Source organism: Aethalodelphis obliquidens, unplaced genomic scaffold (assembly GCF_003676395.1).
Source record: "Aethalodelphis obliquidens isolate GAN/ISIS:26980383/991018 unplaced genomic scaffold, ASM367639v1 scaffold16, whole genome shotgun sequence".
NCBI lineage: Eukaryota > Metazoa > Chordata > Mammalia > Artiodactyla > Delphinidae > Aethalodelphis > Aethalodelphis obliquidens.
Genome location: NW_020837960.1, coordinates 11783227 through 11795920, shown reverse-complemented (window position 1 = coordinate 11795920; position 12694 = coordinate 11783227). Strand labels below are relative to the sequence as shown.

Here is a 12694-nt window from a genome sequence, read left to right as displayed (position 1 = left end):
ATGTTGAGAGACTGGATTCCCCCAGGACTGAAATGAAGCACGCTTTAGCCTTCTCACACCCAGGTGCCCCATCGGGTTCCCTGCAGAGTGATCTCTGCCAGCACCTTGGTGAGACTGCACAATGGGTCAGTACTCTCTGCTGTCATTCTTTGCACTGGGGCTCTGGCCGACAAAGGGGAAAATAGTCACACACAGGGAAATGGTATAAGTTAAAATCAAGCAAGTCTGGTGGGGTGGTAATGACTTTCCCAGCATCCAAGTCTTCGCCTTCAGGACATGTGAAGCTAGAAAACAATGTCATTCATTCAGCATTTATAGAGAACACACAAAGTACACGGTGCTGGGCTCAGTACTGGAGGGCATGCAAAAGTGTACGAAACACAAACCCTGCCCCCACCTCTGCCCGAGGATTCTTGCCAGGAAGGGTATTTCAAGTATCAACCAGACCTTATGACCCTTTAAGAAATTCTTGAGGGAATAAAAGTGCATTCAGAATTTAAAACAAGCATGGACAAGAATACCGCTAGGACAATAAGTCTTTTAGGAGAAAGGGCACGTAAATGTGCCTGAAAATTTTATTTCTATGGTATACACCGTAGCTTGGCTGAATGAGAGAGTAGAGGTTTAAAGGGCCAAGAGCGGCGCCAGGCTGGCCGGTTCTTGGAGAAGCCGGACTTCAAAGAAGTCGGATGCCTGCACAGTTAGCTGAATCCGAACAAAGAGGAAGCCGGCACTTTTACCTGGGAAGTGGATAACTTCGAGGAAAAGTGGCCTCCGAGGAGGAAAAAAGGCAACATTCCGCCCGGAGTGGAAGCCCTCACAACCCTCGACTGTGCCTGCTGACCGCACCCTTGACCGGCCTCACCCTCGCTCCCCCGCCCGGCTTCCTCTACCCAGTCTAGGCGGCAGGCCGCGCTCCGCCGGGTTCCACCGCCCACTCCACGCCCGCAGCTCTTGCACGCGCCGGCTCCAGCCGGTAATCGGCCACGTGCGCCGGGTTCCCCGCTCGGCCCCTCAGCGGGCCGAGCGCCTCCAAGGCTGCGGTGGCCACGGTGGGGGCTCGATCCCCGTCCCCACGCGCCCAGCCGAGAAGTCCGGACAGCGGCGGTGGCGGGAGCGAGCGGCCCGGCCCCTCCCTAGAGGGAGCAGCGCGACAGTGGGCTGCGGGCGCCGCCTCTGCTGCATCGGTGGCTGCGCGTTCCGCTCGGCCCAGCCCAGCTCGGATTTGGAGCCCGCGCGCGCCGCGCTGCCTTCCCCTCCTCCTCTGACACCGCCCCGCGGGCAGCTCCCCCGGGCCACACGCACGTTCGATCCTCTTTTCCCTGGTTTACGGATTTCCGAGGGCGAAGAATTTCGCCTCGGTCCCTGCGAGTGTCTCTCGGCCTGTCTCCCTCTCCCCTCGCGACTCCCCCTTCTCGTGGGCGCGCGCGCGCACGCTCGCTCACACACACACACTCACACTCGCCGGCGCGCGTGCGCACGGCCGCGCGCCCTGAGCCGCGGAGTCTCCAGCGCGTCTCAGCAGATCCCACTCTCTCCGGCGCCGCTACTCACACAGGCTTCCAGCCGCCACTGGGCGTCCTCTGTCTGCGGTAGCGCGGCCGAGGCGGCGGTGGGAAAGGTAGCTGCAGCCCGGCGCGGTCTCAGAGCTCCGTGCCCTGGACCGAGTCCGGGGAGAAGCGGAGAAGGAGGACGCCGAGGCGAGGAGGAGCCGCGCCGCGCCCGAGTCCGCGCGGCTGGCTGCCTTCGCTACCGGTACCGCAGCCCCAGGTAAGCTGCTCCGGGGCCCGCAGCATCCCCGGGGCGTCCAGGCTCGGAGCGAGGGTTCCGCGGTCCCGCCGCCGCCGCTGCTGCCGCCGCCGCGGCACCAGGACAGAGGCTCGGAGGGGAGTGGGCTCGGGGGGAGGGGAATGGAGCTAGAGGTGAGGCCGGTAGGGAGGGGGGCAGGGGAGCGTGGGGGCTTCACCGCAGCCCCCCGCGCCCTTCCCCTCCCTACCTCAGCTCCAGCCGGGTGACTTTTACGAGCCTGGGGGCGCCTGGCGCCCCAGACAGCTATTCTCAGCTCTCCCCCGCGCCGCCAGCTAGTGTTGGCTGCGGGCTCCGCGCCCGCCGCGCGCCTACCACCTCCCGTGCACCTTGGACAGCGCACCCCGCTGCCCGCCGCCCCCTGAACCGCACCCGGGTTCGCGTCCTGCTCGCGCAGCCCTCCCACTGCTCTCTTCTTTCCCGGTTGTCACCCTCCCGCCCTGTATCCCTTCTCCCAGCCGTGGCGGACTCCTCTGGGTGCGGGCCGGAAACTTTCCTCCCCGCCTTGTCTGAACTAGGTACTATTGTTGTTATTTGTGACTGTCCCCTTATTCGGGGAACTCAGACACAGTGGACTGGTTTTCCTCGGCGGGAGGCCCGGTCCAGCCCGAGGCAAGAGAGGCATTGGGCAGCAGGACTCGGCGGCTGCCAGGGTGCAGAGCCTACGCCTCGGTAGCCGGACGCCTGCCGCCTCCCCTCTTCTCCGGACTCCACACGTGCGCGCCTCCCACGGACGCCGCCCCTCCCCGACCACCCCACGTCCTCCCCCTGCACTGCCACGGCCACCCCATAGGTTGGACACCTGGGGCTTGCGGGTCCTGATTGGCTGAAGGCGTAACCCCGCCTCCTTTCCGGGGGGGGTGGTTTGGAGTGTTGTGGTTGTCATCCCGCGGCGCGCACATGGGGGAAGTTGGGGTCGACAGGTGGGGAAGCGGGGCTCGGTTGGATCCTCTCGTCCTATTGTGTATAACTACGCTCTCACCCGCCTTCCTCCAAATGCGCTCCTGCTTTTCTCCTTTTCTGTTTTTTTCTCAACATTTTGCTGCTGTGACATTAAAGGAAAAAACTGGCTTGTAACCTTATTTTTATTAATATTGTATTTGCTCGGTGGTGGCGATTTTTAAAGCAGATCTAGAAGGATGAGGGAAACAAGTGCTTATGGGGAGGTTCGTGGCAAACTGGGCTGCAGATTTGAGTCCGGTAGTTTGGAGAAAGTAATGGGTGCCTAATGGTTATGAAGAGGGTGGAGAAAGTGAGAAGGAAATTGTTTTTTGGTGAGGGCCAGACACAGGTGAGCAACCTTGAGAAGCTGAGGGAGAAGGAAGTGGGTCATGTGTGGGGTGAGACGTGAAGGAGAAACCCGGATGGGCGCTCCCGGGAGCGTTTTGCTGAAGATGGCTCTGTCCGGAAAAGTAATTTTGACTAGTATTCAGTTCATTATTTAACACCCTTTGTTTCTGTCTTGCTAACGTTGCCCTTCTGATATATTTTATAGTAATAATGTCAATCCACGTAATGGATTTTGCTTATTCCAGTTTCTTGCGATATATCGATTTGCAAGTGGTAATGAATTTCAAAAAGTGAATTTCAAAGGCTCCTTTAGAGGGATGCACTAAATAGTTAAAGTGCTTTGGGGTATTGTGAAGGGAGACGGACGAGCATTGCATAAAATCCAAAGACTGTTCTGGCATTATTTAGGGTCTTTGCAGAAATATATGTGTGTGCGTAAGTGACACTGATTTCTCTTCATTTCAAAGCATGATTGCCTCTAGCACTTTCCAGCTTTAATTCCTTCAGGCTGTTTTGATGTTGTGTCTGTACATCTAAGGATATTGTAATTCTTATCTTTAGAAGCCTTGTCAGTGGAAAACAAACAGCAACTGATGCAAGCTAATGTTGACAACTTTATAGTGAGTACACTGTGCATTATTTTATTTGAAAGCTAGTGAAATATGCAAGAGCAACATAGCATGACAGTTATTCCCTAGGGACCAATATCAAAACAAAGTGGGGAATCACATGAGGCTATTCCAGGGAGCACAGTTCAATTATTTAAAAAGTGAATATATGTTAAGATTCTTGGGTGTAAAGAAAAGCAGAATATTCCCACTTGAATTATTATCTTTGTACGCAGTGGTAGCAGATGATTTGAAGTAAAACGACATATTAAATATGTTTGATGATTCCAAAGTAGATAGTAAAGGCTTTCCATTTATTATTTTTATATAAGTAGAATTACTTTTCTGACTGAAGAACTTTGTATTCAAAGGACAGAATTTGATACATCTGGCAAATTGGTAATTATTGCTATTGTTGAGAAACTAATTCTTACTGTGTTTTCATATCTCCAGGTCATGCTTTGATTTGCCCTCAGGGATTTAGATTCTAGTTTTTGGCCTATCAAATTGAGATGGGTTGGAGGTAGGTAGAACAAAAATATATATAGAACAAAAAAAAACACACGCAAAATGTATGTATGTATATCAGCACACAGCTATATATTTATACACATAATTTGGGGGTACATTCAGTGTGTTTAGTTATATATATGTTATTGTCATCCTTAGAATTTTTTCTCATTTCTCCTTGTCCAAATGGTGGCCCTGTTTTAAACTGTGGAAAGCATTATCACCAGTAAAATTGGCCAATAGATCATGGAAACAGACAATAGTATTTTGTTGCTTGGCAACCACCTACTGTGAATGAAAAACAATGCAGTGACAGCTGCTTCCACGTCCTGACACTCATAACTGTAGCTCAAGCATCGCAACCCTCCAAATGATGATCTACTAACTTTCATTTGAGGAAGGTGAAGTGGTTTCCTTTTGTTTTTAAACAAAATGTTTGTTTAAAAACATTTGTTTAAAACAAAATGTTTTTAAAATGTACAGTTAAAATTTTTATTATAATAAGAATTATATTGGTATTGTGGGATGAAATGAAGCATCTAATTTCAGTTGCCCTCCTAAGCCCAGTATAAACTGAAAAATGCAAGACTGGGAGGATTGTTTAGACCCTTCTCATTCTTCCCTTCATAGTCATTAAGCACCGTAAGCACATTTTCTGCTGCCGTTAGATGCTCTTAGGATTTTACAAAAACTTGAGTTCTCTGTGATACCTAAATAGGTGACTGGATTTTACTGCCAGGAGGGAGTTAGAGACTGATGCTTTGGCCTAACCCTTTAGTTTTAAGGGACACTGAGGCACAGTTAGGTGTTGTGATTTGAGCCTGGTTACAGAGTCATCTCCAGGATGTCTTGCCTTGGGTCACACTTGAAAAATTTTCTCCTGTTTCCTCCCTCAAATTATTCTTTCTTTGTTCTTTACACAGAATTTGTAACCAAGATTTTTATCCTAATAAAGATACTTAGAAAATACAGTAATATTTGGGAGTCAAAATTCAGTGTTGACACCAGGCTACATTATGGTTTTAGATGTATTGTGTATTCAGCCCTCAGTCGCGGAAAGTCCTGTGACTTTCCACCTCTTTCCTCAAACTGGGGAAGCGCAGTCCCTTGCTTTGGTAATTGTTTACATCTTTGGACAACCTTTAATGATCTGTTATTCTCTAAATGAATTTTAAATAGGGATGAGATTGAGGATTGTGTTGGTCAGCTTGTATACCTGCAAGAGTTTAACCATTACAGCTAATTAATCACGTCTTGTGGTCTGTCTGTAACGTGATAGACGTACTGTTTAGATGTACTGTTGATCTAGTGATCCGGGCTCAAAAAAAAAAAAAAAAGATACAAATGAACTTATTTACAAAACAGAAACAGACTCACAGAGAACGAATTTATGGTTACCAGGGGTGAAGGGTGGCAGGGTGGATAGATTGGGAGTTTGGGATTGACATGTACACACTGCTATATTTAAAGCAGATAACCAACAAGGACCTACTGTATAGCACAGGGAACGCTGCTCAATATTTTGTAATAACCTAAATAAGCAAAGAATTTGAAAAAGAATAGATACATGTATATGTGTAACGGAATCACTTTGCTGTGATTCACCTGAAAGTAACACAACATCGTTAATCACCTATGCACCAATATAAAATAAAAATTAAAAAAAAATAGAGTACATGGGACAGACTGTGTAGCTGCATAATCTTCGTTTCAGTCTTTTATCAAAGCTGTCTTGCCAAAGGTGTTACCTGAAGCCTGCTTGTGGAGGACAACTCATCTATCTGTGAGAGATGGCAATAGTGCAGATTGCCTCTGAACTCTGAAATGATAATGGAGTACTGGATGGCGAACTTGGATCACATGTGCATTATTAAGGCTTTTTTCTAAACTTAGGCAATGTATTGCATGTGTGATACATTTTGAGGTTCCTTATGCTATTTTAAAGAATCTGTATTCTGTTATTTATTATGTATGACAAAGGTAGTCACTGAACTTTAATACACCTTAACTGGAAGAGGAACTTGGATTGGACTGGTTGGAGAAACAGTGTAGTGACAGTATTAAGTACCATTGCAGAGCCATTTTCACCAGAAAAGCATGCACTGTAGCAGATTTGTAGGGGAAATAAATTGATTTACAGCATGTTTAACCTAGTTTTAGAAGTCTGCTATTAACTTGTTCTAGCTCGAAGGATTTCCAAGCAGAATAATAATTTCGCAGATTTCAAGTGAACGTCACTGATTTTTAAAATCGTTTTTCACAGTCTGGTTGTAGTTTGTTCAGGACAAGTGCTTGCTTTGGATCCCCTAGGATTAATCTGAATTTTAAGGTTATTATTATTTTTAAAAATTCAGAACCATTTCTCTTTGCGTGGCATGATGTTAAATATCCTGTAGGTCATACATTTAATTTATTCCACTGGAATCTTGAAATTTAATGAACTTTCCTCTCCTCTCTTCATGTTCAAGAGAATATGTATGCGTACGTGTTTGCATTCTTTTCCTTTTCATGGTTTTCATCCTAACGATAGAGCACCAAAGGGCCTGATTTGTATTTTTTTCATACAGTAAAGAGGTTTAAACAAGAGATATTTGCGTTTTCCATTCCCTTATGTCAGCTTCTGCTATTATAACCTGTAAACTCTCACCCACACAAATAGGATGATTACTAAACAAGCAAACAAATAAATATTTATCCAAGCAGCATCCCATTTGCTGCCCTTCAGGCTGGCCAAGAAAGCATATTTTCTCACTCTTAGACACACATATACTTCCACACCCACCCACATACACATTGAGTTTAAGGTCCTGTAGATTCTTTTTTTTTTAAAGAGTAGATGGAAATAGTATTTGATTGGGAGACTTGTATATGATAGATTTTAAGTAAAGCTGGTATATTCAGATTCTCAGAAACGTAGCAGCAGAGGAAGAATTAAATTGAATTATTCCCTTTGGAAAAATTTCAAGTTTATGCTGAGAACATAACCCATGACCCTTACAACAGTACCCGCAACAGAGCCTGCCACGTGGTAGACACTTAGTGTGTATTTTGTGGAGTATGCACCTGCCGCCTCCTTTATGTGATGCTGCAAATATTTCAGTCTGTATCTGCATGAATAGCAGAAGTTGGGGAAATGGAGGAGAAATGATTGTACTTTTCTAATTGTTTCTGGCCGTGTATAAAAACATGTCAAAACAACTAACTTAGCCAGTGATATTTTGGAATATACTTCTTGTTGGTGTAGAAAATTATATCAAGGGTATTGATTTTGCACAAATACAGCCATCCTCAGTACAGAAGAGCACTTTAATAGCCCACAGCAGCATAACAAAGGTAACGGCAGCTGGGCCGAAGGAATACTTTATTTAGCTGGAGCTGGAGGGTGAAATCTGTTCCCCCAGTGTAATTATCCAGACTGGAGTGTGGCCAGGGCGCTGTGGTTAACAACCCAGACGGGGAGAAAAGCCGCCGATGAGGTCTTCAGTGACTCCGACTGTCCAGACCTCTGCTTTGGTTTGTAAGAGAGCACCTTGAGTAGCTTGAAAACCACAGAAGCTGTTGTGCATTTAAGGGATAGAGCCCAGAGTTACCATCGAGGTCCCAGGTACCAAATTTCTGGTGATTGGAAGAAGTCTTAATCCTGAGAGATCAGTGGCATTGAAATAAGACTTTCTTCTTCATCCTGCTCCATCTTTGTGAAGTATGTGAAGGGCGACCGTGTCTCTGGGGACAGCCCTGGCAGAATCACCAGGTAGGGTAAAGCCTGACAGGCTTCCAGTTCCCCGTAAAGCATCCTTCACCTTTCCACCACTACCTCCGTTGTTTGTCTCGCTTGTAGGGTTTAATTCACAGTTTTGTAGCAGCAAGTGTCTGTTAAGGTGTATGCTGATCAAAGGTTATAGAGCTTTTCTGGAGGGATTCCTGAGTGTCTTTCATATATTAGGTGCTCAATAGATACTTGTTTCATTTTACTACTATTTTGAGAGATAGGGAAGATAGTTATGTCCACAGAACCTATGTAAGCAATACCATACTAGTTCCTTTTAGGCTGATTTCTTTAACAAACATTTATGGAGCATTTACTATATGACTGGCATAGTATCTGGCTTTGGAGATCATAGAGATTATTAAGGCACAGTTCCTGCTTGGAGCAGAGAATAGGCTGCCTGCAGGGAAGACTTGCAGGAAGTGCACAAATTCAGTGTGGTTTACAAGTGACTGTGCTGCGGGGAGGGAAGGGGGAGGAGGTTTGGAGAACAGGGCAGGGGGCGGACCATGGAAGAACTAGAAAGACCCATCAAAGATTTGGAATTTTATGATATGGGTCAGTGTTCCACAATCTTCCCGTTCTTGCCACAGTACTGATTCCTGGGTCCCAACCTCGGCCCCCCGAATCAGACTCTTCAGGGACACGCCAAGTCGAGTAGACACATTCATATGCCCGGATGCTCACTGCTCCCACGCACATCTGCAGAATTCTTCTGCAAGCACCTACTGTTCTCCACCTGAGGGCTTTCTCTGTCACATGTGGGGCAGCTGTAGGGCAGCAAAGTTAGATGGCCCCAGGAGTGGACCTCATCCAATGATTGAAGAGAGCTGGGTGGCAGTACCCTAGCATCTTGGCCCATCAGCTGCAGAGACTGATGTGTGTCCTATGCTGTGTCCCAGGATCCCCTAGTGAGACTGATGATGTTGCCCATGGTGGCTGTCTGCTAGATAATCTGGGCTTTCTTGGCTGCCTTCCTTTCCCGTACTAGTCCTTCCTAGGATCCCTTCCCAGATGAATAGCTTGCATTGAAATTCTTTCATGGACTTCCCTGGTGGTCCAGTAGTTAAGACTCCACGCTTCCACTGCAGGGGACCCGGGTTCCATCCCTGGTTAGGGAAGTTCCGCATGCCACGCAGTATGGCCAAAAGAAAAAAAAAAGGAAAAAAGTAAATAAATTCTGTCTCAAGGTCTGTTTCTGGAGAAACCCAACGTAAGATACTGAAGAATCTGCTTCATTTATTTTTAAAATAATGCCCCCACTGGTTTTCTTCATTAGGCAAATTTGGGCACTCCGGCCTCAGGTGATAGAGAGCTACTGAAGAATTAAGGTGAGGGCATCGTTACTCTTGATCTGCAGCTGAGAACGACCTTGCCGGCAGGTGTGTGGGGAATGGATTGATAGAGGAAGAGTTGGGGGCATGGAGACCAGCTAGGAGGTGGCGGTGCCTAGACAAACCGAGAAGATTGTGACTGGGAGGCTGGAGATGGGGAAAGGATGCAAGAATGATTTGGGTGGGAAGCTGGCTGGAAAAGTCAGCAGGACCAAGAGGCCTGAGATGTGTGCTCACTTAGCTCATCCCAAGACGGAGACATCAGTCCTCCACCCGCGGCTCGGCCTGCTGTCCCTCCAGCTCGATACGCCCTAAAGGGCTGAGACGCCTCTGCCTTGCCTGTAATCGTGGTCAGGCTCTCTAGAGTTAAGTAGTACAGTTCTGGGCATAAATAAAAGAAGGCAGAAAGATAAACTGAAGCATATAAATAATTTACCACCAGATCATTAAGGGAAGAAAGTTATATTTTACTGGCGGGATTCGTGGAGTGGTAGAGGAGAGTTGGAGAGACGTCTGTAGCGCATGTCCATTTTGCGATGAATAGTGATTTTTTTCCCGTCATACTCTTGGCTAAGAAGGGATTTTCATCCAGCATCAGTTTCTGGAAGACCTAGCAGGCACTTCTATCTATTGTTTTCCCTGCTTCTCCCGTAGCCTATATTTTAGCTAAGTGAATGAGTGGTAGCTGGGAGTGGGCTGGCTCTTTCCTCTTGGTCTGTCAAAGTGCCAGGCTTTTTTCTGCAGTTTCTCCTGCCGGTTCTTAGGCCACCAGCTCCCAAAGATCAAAGGGTGTGGAGGGTGGGAGAAGGGAAGCATGCATCCAGGAAGAGAGCGGTTTTGAAATGAATTCTTAATCATGAAATGAGCAGGTTAAGGCTTGTTCGCTGATCTGAAATAAGATCAGGCAGTCTCCTAATTGTCCCATGCACGAAGCCTAAGGTCCTGGCTCCGTCTGCAGTCAGAAAGGCAAAGCCTGAATAATCAAACAGGAGCAACCTAGCACCGTCATATTTCTGCAAAAGTAGCACTGAGCCAATGACAAAGAGAAGACGGAATTCTGAGAAGTTGTAGAGGGGGCCAACACAGAGTTTACTGGGCCTTGCTTCACCGGGAGATCAGAGTCCTGACGGTAGAAACACTGCGCTTGTGAGTGTACAGACTGGAGACCGTATGGGTGAAACACGGTGGCAAGGAAGAGGCCTTATTAATTTAGAAGAGTAGGCACGTATTTATGATAGTTTTTAATTAAACTTTTTATTTGGAGATCATTACAGATTCATGTGCAGTTGTCAGAAATAACATGGTCAGAGCCTGTGTACCCTCTACCCATTTCCCCCCTGTGGTAATGTCTTGCGAACCTATAGGGCAGCATCGCAACCAGGACATGGATCGCTGCGGTCCACCAGTCTTGGTCAGGTTTCCCCAGTTTCACCTGTACTCATTTGTGGGTGTGTGGGCCCAGGCGTGCATGCGTATATTTTCTCCTATTAAATACTTATATTTTAAAATTTTTTCAAAGAACCTTTTCCCCCTAGGATTTTGGGGGAAAAATGCACTTTTTATGACTAGTCTTGGATTAATTGTAACTGAAGAAAGGGTATTAACTATAGAATAAACCCCCCCAACCCTTGCAGCTCGGGGACTGTGCAGAGTAGATCAGGGTCACCTGCACGCAGCAGGAAGGTCAATAGGCCAGTCCGGCAGGTATGGCTTCCACTTAATTTATTCCTGTGTGACCATTATATGGCAGTAAACAAACCTTTTAAAAGTGTATCTGTTGGGAAAGAGGCTTGCTTATTACAGCTCGCTGTGACTCCTGGCCCTTGCCCCAGGCTTCCTGGCCTTCCCCCCACTTCCCCTCCGTGCGCCGGAGGCTCATCCCTGCAGGCTGTTCACCCAGGTTTCCGAATCAGCTGGCTTGCTGTGTTCAGCCCGTGGAAGGCACGTGGGAGACAGCAGGGAGAAGGGCAAAGCCAGGGAGGGTATTTTTTTCTTTCCTCCAGCTTCGCGCGGCGTTCCCGGGCGGAGGGAATCCCTCCCCGGTAGCACCACTCATGCTTGACAGACCTCCTCTGGTTCTAGCTGCTCACAAGTGACCTTGGCCCGTGGACTCCAGCAGCAGCCCCTCCTTCCGTTGTCTGTTGTCAGCCTAGGCAAGGCGGCAGCTACCTGCCCTTGCTGATCTCTGGATTATCTCACTGTCACGTGTAGGCTCTCTGCTCCCCCATCACCTGAGTAACCAATTCTCTCTCGTAAATTTCCTCCGTGAAAAATACTTGAAGAGATTCCTATTTTCCTAGTTAGACAGTCCCCAGGTCCGGAAAGCGTGGGCATGGTGTCACTCTGATGACGTTTTCCTCTTTCTGACATTTTGGCTTCTTCCGCTGCAAAAGTCTGGCCAGCTCCAATCGTGGCAGAAAGTACCTGCATTTAGAACGTCACTCCTCCCACCAGGAGCCTCCTTTACTGACTATTCATCCCCTCCTAGTCTCTGGTTTTCCAAGCACTGATTTCCCTTTGTCACATTTATTCGGCATTTTGGCAACCTCTCCTAGTGTCCTTGTTAGTCTGTCCTTGAGCTCCTCTTTTTACTAACCATCTCTACCTGAGTTTCTGCCAGTGGTTCTTACTGACCTTACCTCCGTGTGTAATATCCTTACGCCCGTATTAACATGTTGGTCTCATGACTCACTCCCGAACGTCCTCTGGTTTACAGGTTACACCTCTGCTCCCTAAGGATTTGGTTGTGCCAGCACTTCACTTTCCTGCACAAGTGTGCTTTCTAAATGTGTTACCAGGCTCCTCCACCTCATCTCCTATAGAAGTGTACGTGGTTCTCTAACAAAATCATTGGTAAGAACGTTAGTAAGGATGCTTTGGGAAGAAGGGACTAGGACTCCAGGAGCACCTTCGACGCTAAAGCGGATTGAGAAGCCACGTCAGAGGAAGCCGAGCCGGTGGCCAGCTGGCGTGGTGGCCTCGCGCACTACCTTAAGGACTCTGTTCAGGCTCCTCCCCCTGTCGGAGAGCAGTCTTGTTGGTTGCTCCCATATTGGTCCCATAGTTGGCCGCATCGGGCAGCTTTGTCCCTTCTCCGGGGGGTCCCCAGCCAAGCACAGAGAGCTGGGAGTTGGAGCAAGGAGAAGGCTTTCGAGCTGTCTCCGACTAAGATGCCAAGAGGTCGCACAGACAACCCAGTTGTAGGTGCCCCATCCTCAGATGTCAGGAGCAGTACCTTCAGGCATTGCAGCACACATGGGGTTACTCTAAATGCACCACCAGGTCTAAGGACTGGGGCTTGGGAAAGCCCAAAGCTTCGGCGAGAGAAGAGTTTAAGTGTAAAATTATACTTATATGCTTATATACTATACACTATATAA

The 12694-nt window shown here is 47.8% G+C and overlaps 1 protein-coding gene across 8 annotated transcripts in view; it reads left to right on the top strand.

The window, feature by feature from the left end:
- The first annotated feature begins 391 nt into the window (after positions 1 to 391).
- Positions 392 to 12694, top strand: part of ENOX1 (ecto-NOX disulfide-thiol exchanger 1) — a 611692-nt gene continuing 599389 nt past the window's right edge. For 5 of the 8 annotated variants that reach the window (XM_027116185.1, XM_027116192.1, XM_027116188.1 and 2 more), the window contains exon 1: positions 393 to 1770. The gene's annotated coding sequence lies outside the window, so the exon portion shown is untranslated. Of the gene's footprint in view, positions 1771 to 12694 lie in introns of all 8 variants that reach the window. The other 3 variants (XM_027116194.1, XM_027116191.1, XM_027116190.1) reach the window with 1 other exon arrangement.